The 12,639-nt window shown below is 40.2% G+C and overlaps 1 long non-coding RNA gene across 1 annotated transcript; it reads right to left on the bottom strand.

Moving 5' to 3' along the window:
• Positions 1–738: 738 nt before the first annotated feature.
• LOC128759504 (uncharacterized) lies at positions 739–4,240 on the bottom strand. The gene is made up of 9 exons (XR_008414588.1): positions 3,783–4,240; positions 3,507–3,636; positions 3,267–3,405; positions 2,451–2,730; positions 2,268–2,381; positions 1,966–2,187; positions 1,720–1,881; positions 1,220–1,399; positions 739–1,144 (listed from the first exon to the last, which is right to left on the bottom strand). It is a non-coding gene; the product is annotated as an uncharacterized LOC128759504 (long non-coding RNA).
• Positions 4,241–12,639: the final 8,399 nt, after the last annotated feature.

Here is a 12,639-nt window from a genome sequence, read left to right on the forward strand (position 1 = left end):
TTTTGCCCCTTTCCACCATGCCCAGTTGCCTTCCCAAGTCGGGGAGAGTAGAAGAAAATTCCCATCTCAGCAATTGTCAGATCCTCCCATCAAAAGGGCGCCAACAAGCTCAACAAACATAGTGATGCCTAACAAATACATGACGCCTGTTGGCCCTTTTCATTCAGACATGAACTCAGAGATAAATGAGATGACTTCCCTTCCTATCCAGACGTAGTCAGAAAGATACGGTGGCACATCCAGATGTTAAATAATAAGATGTCTTCTCGGGTTAAAATTATTGAACTCTTCCTTTAACTCAAAAGTAGGATCTATGACTTGTGCACTCTTAGTGCCTTTGTCAGCAGTATTCAGGATGTAATCCAGGTTATGATATTTCTACCTGTTCTAAGCTAACTTCGATGAGAAGCATTTACTGATGACCTTACCCATTTAGGTGGCCAGAGGCCATGGAAACCCCGAGTTCTAACCCTAATAACATTCAGAAATAAGTAAGATAATGCATTGCAACACCTGCTCATACCATTTGACTCATTATTCCTGCAACAAAACAGCAGTCTCATTCATCGTACTGCTTTGGTTTTACTAAGTTCCTATATGTACTTGCACATGATTGAATAACATACATGAGCATTTTAGTGGCAAAAGAAAGTCAGTGAAGTGAGTGAACATAGCCTGTTAATTGACTTTATTGAGGCTGCATGAAAAGCCGTATTTCACTGCCCTACCAACAAATCTCAAATTAATAATTCATAATTTACATAAAAAGCATCAGCATCTACTTCAAAATAGTAATAGTACATAACTCAGAAAAAGAGTCAATTGCAGGACAGTTTATTTTAACATTTCACATTCATACTGCAGGCCAGGTAATTACAACAGTTTTCCTCATTTTATAATGAGGGAGGTCAAAGTTCAGAAGAGGAGCTACAATGCTAGTGTTCTTCATCTTCGGTGGAGGAGCTGCTATCATGGGGTTCTTCATCACCAGTGGACGAATCATCGAGAGACAAGGCTTGCGATCCAAAAACACGTTGGTACGTTGAGCGAGCTGCACCCTGCTGAGCTTGAATTGCTGACAGTCTTCTCTTCAGCAGACAGAGTAGCCCCTCACGTCCTCTCCCAGTCAATGCTTCTGTGCCGCCTGACAGTGATATTACAATAAATTAGACTACTAACCTAGTATATCAGCACATGTAGCAAATAGAACTGTACTTACTTTGCTGAGTGATCCCTTCTGAAAGCTGGGAGGAAATCTCTTCAATATTTCCAGCCATATTCCTCATGTACTCCCAGTGCTGCTTGACTTCACGGACAACAATGACCTCCTCTTCCTTCAGTCGTTTCAGCAGCATTACCTTGTCGAAGACCTTTTTTTTCTTTAACATATCACCATGACCTGCAAATCATCATATACATTTTTTATAAATAGTGGTGAACTACTTCCCGCAGTGTCTGTGTACTTTCAAAGGTGGGTTCTATTACACTGCATAATCTCCTCCTAATGACACCAGGCAATTTCTCCCATGGGACAGAATTATATAGAAGAGTGTCTCTTTCAGTTTTCAAAAGTAAAAAGGAAGTTGTCTCTGGAGCTTGTCTGATCCAATCACAGCAACCTCGGTCAAACCTGTAATTGTTTCATCTAAAGCCTTTACAATGTAATTAAAAATAGCCTATAGATATGAAGACAACTGAACACATCCTAGATGTACTTACATTCCCAAGGCCAGGAATAGTTTTCCTCAGCCAGGAGCTCGTTGGGAGAAGGGAGTTTGCCAGTTTCCGGCACAACAGCATTGTATTTTGTGATGGCATCTTCTAAGGATCTCTTTTCCACTGAAATCTTTTTTCTCAGCAGATGTCTTCTCTTGTTGCCATCTAGAATATTAAACAGAAAATACTGAATATGTGCTCAGCCACACATTATTATCAAAAACTTGTTTTCTTTCGTTCTGTTCTTACCAGCCTGACGATACAGCTGATATTTCCGCTGCTTAATGCTGAGATACAGTCCTTCAATGGTTTTTTCAAGTTCAGGTTCCCATCCACTGAGACAGCTAACATTGAGGGTGTGCAGGCTGGGCACCGAAACTGAGCGACTTCAGACAGCCTCTCAACTTCAAATTTTGCGTACGACCATTCCAGGAATGATTTTTGCATGGTGTCGCCACATATTTTACCACACTGTAAAAGGAAAATCAAGCATATAAATACATCTAAAACTCTTTCAATTCTGCAGGCAATTAGTCCAATGATGTACTAACCCGACCAAAGAGTTTTGTGCGCTGCTCAAGCATACCAACGAAAGCTTGACATACCGACATCCAAAGCTTTCCCACAGGAGCAGCTGACAGTTGGGAGGGACACATTGTATCGACCTAAAATATGTACATAACAAAATTTTAGAACAGAAAATAGAAAATATAATTAATACACAAGGAACTCACCATTCATTCAAATCAGTATTACTTGCTTTCCTGCAGAAAAGGTTGTATGCCCAGAGCAGCAGTCACAGCATGGATGCATTACTAGCAAAATGCACTCTGGGAAGAAAGGAGACAAACATAATTAAAAAGAGGTTTTAAAATACAGTACAGACCTCTTCCATGGAAGGAGAATTTTCCTCCCTTCTCTTCACTGATGTGAGTGGTTGGTGGCAGTGGCCTGTAGAATCCCTCTATCATGGATGATCTATTATGTAAAACCATGGAAGTGTGGATGGAAACGCTGAAAGATAGGGTCCAAGTCAAGACCCCATGTTGAAAGAAGGATTTCCCCTCTGGTCAAAGTGGCTTCTTTAACTATTTCAAGACGTCTCCCTTTAGCCAATATTTTGACATCATTGTTTTCAGTAGAGTTTTGTAACTCACACACATAATTATGTTTTGTGAGAACTTTGTGAGGACTCATTGACCCAATTGACAATTGACCATTGTCTCTCACCTTAAACAACAACAAACATCCAAAACAAATTACTAACATTAAGCAGGACTCTGAAATTAATTTAACCACTTAACCACATTACAGTAAACCACTTATACTGACTACTCAACCATGTAAACATTGTGATGTGACATTATGTCCTGTATTCAGCGAAATGTCCTCACTAGGACAGTGTCGTGTCAAATAGTTAGCCCCACAACCGTGACAAATCAATCAAATACTGAAGCAGTTGACTGACATTAGTTCTATAATAATACATAACCAATGTAATCAGCCAAAGACAGGCAATAGAGATCATAAAGATAGTGAACAAAAATCACCTGAGGACGAACTCTTTACCCGCTTCTTCCCTGTTCTCCTCCCCTTTGGGATAGGATTCCCTTCCTCGTCCTCCTCAACCCAAACAAATGTAAATTTCTCCGGTCCAGACACTTCTGAGGATTCTTTAGGTTGAGTATTCTTAAAATAAAGATAATGGAAAATGTTAGCGTCACCAAATACACAATATTACATATTGTTATAAAGTCTCAGGACAGATCATGAGAGCATTAAATGCCTACCTTGCATTCCTCCAACAGCAAATCAGCAAGAAATAAGGCATCATCGTCATCCATGATGCTCCTCAGTTGAGTGAGTTCAGCCTGAATACCAATTTATCAGTGGCCACTTGATTTTAAACAGTGGACGTGACTATGCAAATCAGCAAGAAGAAAAGAAAAGAAATGGAAACCGGATAAGTTACCCCCATATTAACAACCATCGACATGGAGAAAGGTTATCAAAAAACAAACAAAATAAATTCAAATATTAAGAAATAGAATAAATACATAACTCACGTTAAGGGTTATATTTGGTAAATCCGCCCGGACAGCAGTCAATAAGGTCCAAGTTCGTTGGTGCAGCAAGATAACAACATTATTCGTGCCTTCAGTCTCCGTTAGACACGACCCAAAAACCCGCGCAGTCCAACATAAACACCCCCCTGCCAACTAACTAACCCTGGCAACTCCCGGAGAACAAAATAAGCTTCTACAGTACCAACAGCGAACGCAGTATTGCAATTCTACAAAATCACTGACAGACTCTAAACAGACGAAAGGATGATAAACAAAAAAGAAGAGAAGTTTCTACCGAAGTCCAGCCGAATGACTTTCCGCCATGTTTTTGTTTTGGTCGACCACTGATGACGTCAAAGTCCGACGTGTTTGTATAATTTAATTATTCATCCAAAGCATAAATTCACGTCTCCAAAGAAACGTCGGCGTCCACAACACGTGTACATATTTAAACAGAATGAAAAATAGAAACTACGGCTTGGGAGGTTTGAAATGGTCCGCTTGCGTTTCAGCTGACGTCTGTGACGGAGAACGAAACGTGAGTCAGCAAAACGAATAAATGACGGAACTTCCTTTCTTGCCAAAAGACTTTATATGCAGTTGATACGATTTTAAATATCCGATAATACTATTTGGCGTAGAAATGTATTCGACACAAATGATAAATAAATAACGTATTCGGTCCGTGACGTCAGTTCCTGCCATCCACTTCCTTCCCCAGTCGGGGAATCATTTTCATGACATAATATTTAAAAATTGTTACATGTGATTACAACAATTGGCTGCGGAATTACTGGCCAGATGTACAATAATACCATTGAATTGACACCTACGAGAGAATCTGGGTCAAAACGAAAAAAAACGAAGCGTCATATACATGAAACGAGCGAAAAAAATGAAAGTAAGGCGTACATTTGTCGCTAGAAATGTGATCAAAAAGCAACAATAGCTTTTAATTGTTTTAAAATCTCACAATTTAAATCAAAACTAGAACGGGTGTCCGCCATGTTTTGGGCTCTATCAGTCACGTGACCAGAGGCACGCCATTCACAAATCCATTGAGAAATGACTCGTACGAGAGAAACGATTTTTGAGGCAAAGTATTCAAAGGATTACGGTATGCCAAGTGGACAAACGTAGTTATTGCACGTTTTTCAGTGCGAGCAGATAACCGACCCAAAATAGAATATATTTGTCGCTAGAAATGCGATCAAAAGTCAACAAAAGGTCTTGTTTTAAAATCTCACAATTTAGAGCGAAATAGAACGGATGTCGACCATGTTTCGGTCCAAACGAAAGAAAATAAGCGTTATTTGCATAAAACAAGCACATAAAATTACAACGTGGGATATATTTGTCGCTAGAAATGTGATCAAAAGCCAATAAAGTTATTTAAAAAAACCCACAATTTGGAGCGGATTTATGGCCAGCAGGGCAAACGTCACAATACTACGTTTTATTAGGAATCACAAATCAATCTCGGCCCAAACGAAAGAAAATAAGCTTTATTTACATAAAACAAGCACATAATATTATAATGTAGGATATATTTGTCGCTAGAAATGTGATCAAAAGCCAATAAAGTTATTTTAAAAAGCCGCAATTTGGAGTGGATTTATGGCCAGCAGGATAAACGTCACAATACTACGATTTAACAGGGAATCACAAAACTATCTCGGTCCAAACGAAAGAAAACAAGCGTTATTTACATAAAACAAGCACATAATATTACAATGTGGGATATATTTGTCGCTAGAAATGTGATCAAAAGCCAATAAAGTCATTTAAAAAAACCCACAATTTGGAGTGGATTTATGGGCGGCAGGGCAAACGTCACAATACTACGATTTCAGTGAGCACCACTAAAAAATCTGGGTCAAAACGATAAAACGAAGCGCCATAAACATACATCGAGCAGAAAATATGAAAATAAAGTGTACATTTGTCACTAGAAATGTGATCAAAACTCAACAAAAGCATTTAATTGTTTTAAAATTTCGCAATTTAGAGCAAAAATACAACGGATGTCCGCCATGTTTTATGTTCAGACAGGGGAGAAAGCTGTCAGTCACGTGTCCAAAGGAACGCCCTTCACTAAGCCATTGAGAAATTAAATGTACCTGGGATACGTTTTTTGAGGCAAATTCGTCAAACCATTACGTTTTCTCTAAGTGGACAAACGTCGTCATTGTACGTTTTTCTGTGAGACTGGGTTGTGCAGTATGCAGCTCCCATAAAAGATGAGGCAGTGGAAGGAATGTTGTTTCTCTGCTCTTTGGCTTTTGTTGGTGTGGAGGAGATTAAATAATCTATTGATTCAAAGATGGATAATTAGAATGGTCAGCAAACGTGTACGGAAGGCTGATTGTTTTAACATAATGATGGGATTCCTCGTTCACCTCCAGGTCATTATTGACTAGATGAAGGACTTTCTCTCTCTCAGGTGTGTTCAAGTGCTCAGCTTTGTTAAAGCAACATAGTAATTGAAAATGTCTGGTGTGAGTCACATGACCACAGATTGCATGTTTCATTTGAACAAGTTGTATGGGATGCAAAAGAGTAAACTCAGACCCGAGTCAAGAAGCCTGTTAACCAAACCCGGTGAGACAACCAGACATGCTGGTTCTGCAAATCTGAATCTTTGGTTTCTCAATGCGGATTAGCAATCAGTTTAATCAACCCAGAGTTAAAATTGACCCACAAAAAGCTCTTGTTGAGGACACCCTCATCAATGGAACGAAGCTTCAATGTTGGTGTCCATTTGGAAAAACAAGGACAAGTTTCATCTTCAAATGTTTGTGCGCACTGATTGACAGGCAGGACAGATCATCATGTCCATCCATGCTCAACCCCTTCCACCTATCCGTTGCCGGGTCACAAGGGCAGCAGCTTCAGATGGTCACGCAAAACGCCCTTCTCCCGTGTAACATCCACCAGTTCCGACTGAGAGATATAATCCCTCCACTTTGTCCTGGGTCAACCCTTAGTCTCTTCCCAGCTGGCCGTGCCTGTAACATCTGCAACACCTCAAACACCTCCAAAGGGAAGCATGCAGGGCGCATTCTCATGAGATTGCTCACCTCAATCGACTCCTCTCAATGTGGAGAAGCAGCAGCTCTGCTCCGAGAGACAGAACTCCTCATGTCTAAGACAGACGCGTGCCACCCATCGGAAAAAACTCATTTCAACTGTATCCAGGATCTTGTTCTTTCAGTCATGACCCACAGCTCATGAACATAGCTGGGGGTCAGGACGAAGATTTACCAGTAAATAGAGAGGTTTGCCTTTTGGCACACAACAGTGCGGTAGTACTGTGGTAGTACAATACTGCCTCTGCTGCGTCTATTCGCTGATCAACCTCCAACTCCCTTTTCCCCCCACTCAGGAACAAAATCACAAAATATTTGCTTCTCCACTTGAGGCGGGAACTCATTCCTCACCCAGACAGAGTATTCCATCCTTTTTCTGATAATCTTACTTCATAAATTCTTTTTAAGGTTATGGATAACGGTGTTCTTCAGTTATATACTGTAGCTGTGGTTTGTTTGTAAATAGCTGTCTGTACAGAAACCAGAATGACCCAGAAAAAAAAAATGTGTATCAGGGACAGACATGCTGTCAAGGTCCTGTGTTTACATTTTTATCTCTGGCCCATCTCCCATCATCTTTCCAATGCCCAACAGAGGTGTCTGACAATAGTCACGTTCTGAAAATCTGTTGATAAGTTAATAAGTTTGACTTGCATCATCATCATCCCTCAGTTATCTAACAGTTACTCCCTTCTTTCATTAATAAGATGGACTCATTTTTTCTTCCACACGTTCCACGCAGTTGACCACCAGAATTGTTTCATGCAACTGCACCTGCAACAGGAGAGGAAGGGGAGAAGAGAGGAGAAGGCCATTAGTTCCCCTTGGAACACACGCCACCTCACGATCCTCTGTCAGGGAAATTCAATAGACTAACCTTAAGAATTTAATTGATGCTGCCAATGGGATTAAAACAAGGTCCAGCCCATGGAGGCCGGGGACAGCTGATTAGCGGCGGGGGTAATTGTTAATTGATTGATGTATCTCCTTACAATCCTCTCACCTCATTGTTTTTTTGTTTTTTTTTTGTTCCCACAGTGGTGCGAATGAAAGCAAAACATTATCTAAGTCTTGTTTGTTTTTGTTCCGATCTGGCGGTTCCATAAAGCATTATTTATATTGTTTTCGATCAAAGCACAAGGACAAACTGTGTGCTTCAGATATGAAATTAAACTGAAGAATGAAGTAGTGGTCGCAGTACAGCAAAGTACTCAGGACATTACTGGCTGATCCTGACAAGCACAATTGCAGTCAATAGTACACACTGTTTGATCATTGTGTAAAAAGCCATTATTGAGGGCTAGATGAAGTCCCATGACACAGCGCTGAAGGGTAGATGAGGTTTCATGATGCACTGGCTTGATTTTCAGAGGCCACCAGATGGAGCTGTCTGCTGTATAACAATTCATTCAATGAAACCACACATCATTTCTAAACCACCAAAGCACCTTGTAGCGGCCTCTGAAAATTAGGACCCAGTTCTATCACTGTTTCATGATGCTTCATTTCCCCATCACGAGTAGCCTTCATTTTGGAAGAACATCTGAAGAATGTTGTAGCAATGAAGAGGATCATGAGCCTGATGCTTGGTGATGAATGCATATGGTGCTTACAATGCCGAGGAAGAGCTTAGTCAACTCACTCTGGATCAAGGTACCTAAGTGAATGAATCAGGGTTGGACAGAGAGAGGTAACAAAGACTGCGGCAGGGGTTTATAGTGACATTGATGAGAGACTGAAAAGCAATGAGGGAAGATGGACAGAGATTGTATTCTGATATCAAGCAAACAGCTGAGTGTAGGCAAGGTGGAACGGTGGATCCTACGATTACACCTGGAATGACGTGGTGAGAGGAGAAGCTGTGGAAGCATGATCTGGAAAGGAGAGGAATGAAGTCCGTAGATGCAGAACAATAAATGTGTGTACACAAGAGCGAGAGAGAGCGAGCCTTTGGTCTGCCGCTGAAGCCAGTCTGCCAGCTGATCTGGACCTGGACACCAGCATCACTGTCGTCCAAGCCACTGCCACTGCCACGTTACTTCTCCTCACAGCCCCTCCACTGGCTGTCAGGTCTGGGTGTGGAGTACAAGGTTGTCTTCTCCTTCAAGGACGTCCATAGCAACACTGCTCTCTCATCAACAAGGCATGCCCAACTGTATAAACCACGTGCGTCGTGTTTCACAGCAGCCCGCTCACAAAATAGGGTCTTTGTTGAGGAAAATGTGTTTGAAGGACTACAAACATGGCAGCCATGCTGCTGCTACATATGATCTGGGTCTGACTTGGGAGGTTTTACTTACCACCTCAAATTATCTTAATTCAATGGTAAACAAACATTAAGAATGTGCAACTGACTAACCATGGAACTTTGAGGACACAAGGGAAAGATTCATCAGAGGACATTTAAAGTATTGTGTCATTTGCTCAGGTATGATTTCATAATCATAAATGACAGAGCAGCCCTGTGTTGAAGCTGAACCCCACAGGACAGTGGACTCTCAGAGCATCCGAGAACACTTGGTCTCATGTCCAAGCACCCAAGTGCTGACCAACTGTGGACGTTCAAAGGTGGGCATTAATCGAGGTTCAAAGGTCACTCCTGTCGGGGATTCACATTTGACCTTCATACTTACAGAGGTCATTGAGCATGATGAAACCTTTAAAACAGCGCATTGATATTAGCTCTGTGATAAAGTTAGCATTTGTCAAATCAAGGTTTGTCTGTCCATGGGGTCCTTGAAGACATAGCATCTTAGTAGCCGAGAACAATGCCTGTTTAAAAATGAGTTGACCACACGTGCTCATGCATGCAGGGTGAATACGTTTCATTTAGGTCAGCTAAAATTGAGTGCTACACTGACGTAAAATTACTGTCAACCCCTTTGACTTGATCACTAAACTCCCCCTGCTCTTCAGCAGGGACACAGGAGCTGCACTACTTGGTGAACTGCGGCTGAACTCCCCCGATCATGCCAGCAGTCTCAGAGCCAAGCATCGTTCAGATGAAGGTATCCCTTAGAGATATTTAAACTCTCTATGTGCCGGCACAGCCTCAAGGAATGTGGATGGGATGGTTATGAATGCATTATTTAAACATACTTCCTGCTGTCACCTGTTGTGGTTTGGTTTGATTCAAAGGGATATTTCTTGAGAGGCCGCTTCTCCCACCAGTGTTTAGAAATGTAAAGTAACTTGTGAAGTCTTAAGTTGTGCCATTTAACTGAGAACAGCATTGGTTTGTACATCTTAAGATATGTTAGGATTGAACTCTGTTTTAAGTGTAAGGATGACAATGAAGCTGACAGACACCTATCTTGTACATTCTAGACAACCAGTCCTCTTACATGACAAAAGGTCCAAACACCCTCCCAAGTCCTTACAGCAGGAGAAAGGAACTTGCCTCATAAGACAGCCACTTAAACAAATGCAGAAAAAAATATTTCACATTCATCAATTATTGAAAACAAGAGGCATCATACTGTCAAACAGCCCATGATGTTTTATTTGACTGAACACTTAAAGACTATATTTGCTTCTGGAACATGTACGTCAATGTATCACCTCCCGCAGAGTTAATGTAAAAGCGGAAGTCGTGTTAATGTGACATTCAAAACATTTTTTTCAAAACAGAGGGAAAATGTCACATGAATTAAAACAACAGAAGGTTGATTATAATTGCTGAGTGCTCTTGTCGCGACTCCACCCACTGTAAGACGTGGTCATAATCCAGACTAAAGTATTGAGCATTTAGGCTGCTGAGGTGCAACACTCTGCTGGCTTTGACCTTCATGACAGTCAACTCTTGACTTAGTAACCAAAAAAACACATTTTCTATAGTCCAAAATTACTGTGCATCATTTAAGACATTACAGAATATAAAACATTTATTCAGCCAGATTAATTTTGTCCATCTGTTTGTCCAACAATCCCATCAGCAAAATATTATTATCGGTGTTTTGAATTTAGTTTGGATTTGTAAACTTTGTGAAATTTATTTTATAGAACAAAGTGAAGTCGAATCACTGGAACAATCAACTTCAACGTGACCATCGCCTTAGACTTAAGAGCAGAATAGCATGCAACTTCACAGAGGCACAGTAGTCAGAACACATCCTTGAAGAACGGCTCTTGCCTTAGTCCTTTATATTAACTGGGTCTCTTAACAAAGAATTTTTGAATTCTTGATTATTTTTACATTGAAATATATGATGCTTTTCTTTTTTTTTTTTTATTTTCTTGCTGAATTTTTGCAAATGCAAATGATTTTTTCATTGAATGGTATTATCCTATGGCACAGGCATTTAGACTGTGAGTGGCAAGTTGTACCTCCTGAACAGAGGAGGATTGAGTACCTTCTCAAGCTATTGTCACGTCATTGGCTATTTTCACACAGTGTCTCCCTTGTTTACACAGCAAATTTACTGCAGCAACTGTGGAAACTACATATGTATGGTGACGGGAAACATATAATAATTAATCATAATTATTGTTTCTGATTCAATCCAATGCAGAGGAGAAGTCCTGGTGGGAACTTAGAGGACCTAGCGAAGATGAGGATATCATCAATAAAAATGTCAAAAAGATTCAGAACATCTCTTAACAAGTAATCAAGGATTGGAGAGCAGCCTTGGGCGTTGGTGAGTCCAAATGCCATCACCGAATACTAAAAGTGACCAAGCGGGGTCTTAAAAGCTGTCTTCCTCTCATCATTATATGACAAAATTGTAAGTATTTCAGTCGTCTAGTTTGCACCAGCCTCTGTCAACACAAAGAAAAAACACGGGCAGGAAGAAGAGAGGAATTTCAAAGTAAATCAGGATATGGTAATTATGTCTGACTCCCGCTTTAGTGAGACTTTTACTTGAGCTACCTGCTTGAGCAGAAATAAACAATTAATATGTTTCTTTTAGATGGGTCAATGCACGTTTTGATCATGCCATTTTCCTACTTTTCTTTGTCTCTCTGTCTTGGTTGAAGCACTGAGTATCTAAATTTTCTCTACAGCTGAAAATAAACAAGGTCACGATGGTTTACAGCAAGGGCGCCTGACTTTTTCAGCTCGCAAGCTACTTTTAAATGACCAAGTCTGTATTATCTACTGACATTAAATATGAGGAAAAAATATATATTTATTGGAGTATTATTTGTCATTCTTTCTCTCTAGCAGGCCTGAGACACAATACACAAAGCATCATTAGGTTGCTGAAAAATACTGAACATATCAGACATATAAAATCTAATTATATTTTTGGATAATGATAAAACAAAATAGGGATATGACATTCACATTTCTTCACATAACAAAAAAAAAAACAGGAGGTCTCATGTTCGCAGTTACATAACTGCATGAATCCATATTGTATACAATGGAAATCTGTACATTTTTTTCAATCTCTATAAGCAGTAGTGCCGTCTATGTCATAAGAAGGTCAGTCATTTCCGGGCTTAAAAATGCGCAAGGATACATGATGTCACTTCTGTGAAAACGGGGTCCAGTATCAAGACTGCAGAGAATGTGCATCATGCAGCCAATAAATTTTGTCATTTCAGCATGAAATTACACGCTTGTTGTTGTTGAAGTCCTTAAATGCACTGCTAATGACAATAAAGCTTTATTTCCGAAGCACTTTTTAGAATTCCATTCACAAAGTGCTTGATGTCCTATTCTGCAGACTGTTGAATATCGGTTGTGTTACTTCAAAATCTACTGGTTTTATCAGATTATTTAGTGTCAACAACATGCCTCTTGGTGCAATGCTTAAATACAC

The sequence above is a fragment of the Synchiropus splendidus genome, chromosome 1 (genome assembly GCF_027744825.2).
Source record: "Synchiropus splendidus isolate RoL2022-P1 chromosome 1, RoL_Sspl_1.0, whole genome shotgun sequence".
Lineage (NCBI taxonomy): Eukaryota > Metazoa > Chordata > Actinopteri > Syngnathiformes > Callionymidae > Synchiropus > Synchiropus splendidus.